This window comes from Colobus angolensis, unplaced genomic scaffold (genome assembly GCF_000951035.1).
Source record: "Colobus angolensis palliatus isolate OR3802 unplaced genomic scaffold, Cang.pa_1.0 Scaffold96, whole genome shotgun sequence".
Classification (NCBI taxonomy): domain Eukaryota; kingdom Metazoa; phylum Chordata; class Mammalia; order Primates; family Cercopithecidae; genus Colobus; species Colobus angolensis.
The window spans coordinates 2,671,954-2,675,380 of NW_012123598.1; the positions used below are offsets into that span (position 1 = coordinate 2,671,954).

Genomic DNA, 3,427 nt, shown 5'->3' on the forward strand with positions numbered 1-3,427 from the left:
ATGGGAGGCTGAGGCAGGAGAATCACTTGAACCTGGGAGGCGGAGGTTGCAGTGAGCTGAGATCGCGCCACTGTACTCCAGCCTGGCAACAGCGAGACCCCATCTCGAAAAAAAAAAAAAGAAGACAGGTCAGGCGGTGGTGCTGGGTGGTAGGGGGAGTGTGATCTCCACCATGGCATAGTCCTGGATTCAAGCCCTCTGTCTGCTGCCTCTTTGCCATAAGACCTTGAGAAGGGGACCTAATCTCTCCTGCCTCGGTTTCTTTCTGTAACGTAGTAACTATCTGGTAGGGCTGTTGGGCAAATTCAATCAGATGATGCAGGTGAAGTATTTTGAAGCCTCAATAACTGTTATTATCATTCTTAAGATGCTGCCAGGGCTTAGCACACAGAAGTTGCTCAATAAATGGGGATTGTTACAATAGCATTAGTAGTATCTGAAGTAGACAGGGAATTATCTGTTTCCCCTCCCACCCCCATGGGCCAGGCGCTTCCCAGCCACATCCTTCTCTGTCTCCTCTTGTCCTCGATTTCTTCCTGAGGTTACCTTTCCTAAGAATTCTTGGATCCCCACTTCCATGTGCATAACAGAAGCTCAGAGATCAGGTGGCGTCAGGGGAACTGAAAATCCCTTTTTCCCAAACTCCTGTTCCTCATCCCGCTCCTGCCAGTCTGATGTCACCACAATTTGATTACCTCTGGGCCAGACAACTCACTACCTACCATGCAGGTATTTTGACTCATCTCTCATTGTTCTTCTCCCTGCTTCCTCTGGGGGACTTAAGTCTTCATTATGAGCAGTCCTGATTTTCTAGCAAAGGGTTACTATTTCCTAACAAGATAACAATCCCAACAGGGGCTCCTATGGGCTGAGCACCGGCTGTCAGTGAGGTGGTCGGCTAAGTCCTGTAATGCACTATCCCGCCAATGTTTCACAATTGTCCGTGTGTCACAGAGGAGGGGCTGAGGCTCCAAGAGGTGATGTCCTTTGACCAGGGTGACATCAGCACAGAGTGTGAGGGCCGAGCTGGAGCTCAGGCCTGTCTGCTCTACAGTGGGGGCCCCTAACCCCAGGCTGGGCAGGGAGGAGAGTGGCTCTGGCTTCCTCCTGAGTGTCCGGGCTTGGGCCAGAGTCTGGGCTGCCAGAAACAGGATCTGCGGGTGTGGGTGAGGAGGCGAGGGGAGGCGGGAGGCGTGCTGGGGCTGGGGACTGGGGGCCGGGGGCACTTACCCGGTGGCGGTGCTCATGGTGCTGAGTGGGAGCTCCTGCCCACCTGGAGGTGCCCTGGGAGCCAGCAAAGATGTGAGGGCCTGGCCAGTAGGAGCCTCTACTTCCTACCCTAGCCTCCTCCCTCAACGCAGGCATCCAGGCCCCAGCCCCTCCTCCCTCAGACCCAGGAGTTCAGACCCTCAGCTCCTCCCTCAGACCCAGGAGTCCAGACCCCAGCTCCTCCCTCAGACCCAGGAGTCCAGGACCCCCAGTCCTTCCTCCCTCAGACTCAAGAGACCAAACCCCAGCCCCTCCTCCCTTGGACCCCAAGGGTCCAGGCCCCCAGCCCCTCCTCCCTTAGACCCAGGAATCCAGGCCCCCAGCCCCTCCTCCCTCAGACCCAGAAGTCCAGACTCCCAGCTCCTCCTCCCTCAGACCCAGGAGTCCAGACTCCCAGCCCCTCTTCCCTCAGACCCAGGAGTCTATACCCCAGCCCCTCCTCCCTAGACCCAGGAGTCCAGACTCCCAGACCCTCCTCCCTCAGACCCAGGAGTCCGGACCCCCAGCCCCTCCGCCCTCAGACCCAGGAGTCCAGACCCCAGCCCCTCCTCCCTCAGACCCATTGGTCAAATCCGGGCCTCCTTCTCTCGGAACCCGGATCTCCTCACCTGCCTGCTCAGGCTCTGCCCTGCTGTCTGCTGTCCTTTCCCTTCCAGGCTGCTGGCCCCTCCTCCTGCTCCCTCCCAGGGCCGTCCTGCCTCCGCCTCCGCATACCTGAGCGTTCACCTGGCACAGCCTGGCTGGAGTGACCTAGGGGTGGGGCTGGCAGACAGATCCAGGAGGGGCTGGGAGGACTGCAGGGGAGCCGGGAAATTAACTGTCTGCTCGTAACAACAGAATAATAACAACAAACAGTAAATTTGATGTCACACTTGTTCACAGGTCAGAGTTGAAAGCTCTATCTTTAAAACTCCCTTGAAATTCTAACAACGGGAGGAAGTTTGAGGTTTGATTTCTGCTTGACAGACGAGGAAGCTGAAGGCTAGAGAGGTTCAACAACTAGTCCATTTCAGCACTTGGCTAAGGGAGGATTTGAACCCGGGGCTGACCTTCTGTCTCCAGGGCCAGTGGCAGTCCCTGTTCTGTGAACACCTCCTGTCTGTGGTCACTGCCTCTGCCTATTGCCCTCAACACCGCCCCCCACCCCACCCATCCCGTTCCCCCTTCCTTCGGAAATTTCCCTCCATGACCTCCCCCCCGATTCTGACAAAAGTTAGATTTAGCTCGATAAGTGCCTGGCCCAGCTCCAAGGATATCACAAAAATGAACAGGCTTCCCAGGCATAAACACCTTTCTAAAGTCACTTTTTGAGAACTCCCTCCATGCCGTAGAGGTTACTAGCAAAGCTTTCCACGGTATTTCTCCCCAGAGCCACGTGAGGGGAGTGTGTCTTGGTGGGAGGCTTAGTCTTACAGATGAGAAAATGAGGTAGAGAAGGGTTAAGAAACTTGCGTGGGTGCTGTAATCCCAGCACTTTGGGAGGCCGAGGCGGGTGGATCATCTGAGGTCAGGAGTTCGAGACCGGCCCAGCCAATACGGCAAAACCCCATCTCTGATAAAAACACAAAAATTAGCCAGCCGTGGTGGTGGGCACCTGTAATCCCAGCTAGTCAGGAGGCTGAGGCAGGAAAATCACTTGAACCCGGGAGGCAGAGGTTGCGGTGAGCCAATAATCGCACCACTGCACTCCAGCCTGGGCAACAGAGTGAGGTCTACCTCAAAAAACAAAAACCAGAGCCGGGCATGGTAGCTCACGCCTGTAATCCCAGCACTGGGAGGCGGGCAGATCACGAGGTCAGGAGATCAAGACCATGGTGAAACCTTGTCTCTACTAAAAATACAAAAAAGAAAAATTAGCCGGGCACGGTGGCGGGCACCTGTAGTCCCAGCTACTCAGGAGGCTGAGGCAGGAGAATGGCATGAACCCAGGAGGTGGAGCTTGCAGTGAGCTGAGATCTGGCCACTGCACTCCAGCCTGGGCGACAGAGCAAGACTCCGTCTCAAAAACAAACGAACAAACAAAACAGACTGGGCGTGGTGGCTCACACCTGTAATCCCAGCACTTTGGGAGGCCAAGGCGGGCAGCTCACGAGGTCAGGAGTTCGAGACCAGCCTGGCCAATATGGTGAAACCTCATCTCTACTAAAAATACAAAAAT

General features: G+C 55.6%; 1 protein-coding gene across 1 annotated transcript in view; it reads right to left on the bottom strand.

Annotated features, from left to right (window-relative positions):
* The window catches only part of EPS8L1 (EPS8-like 1), a 17,283-nt gene extending 15,290 nt beyond the window's left edge, over positions 1-1,993 (bottom strand). The window contains exons 1-3 of the mRNA XM_011932590.1: positions 1,878-1,993; positions 1,211-1,284; positions 172-183 (exon numbers count right to left, since the gene is read on the bottom strand). The gene's annotated coding sequence lies outside the window, so the exon portion shown is untranslated. The remainder of the gene's footprint in view (positions 1-171; positions 184-1,210; positions 1,285-1,877) is intronic.
* Between the last annotated feature and the right edge of the window lie 1,434 nt (positions 1,994-3,427).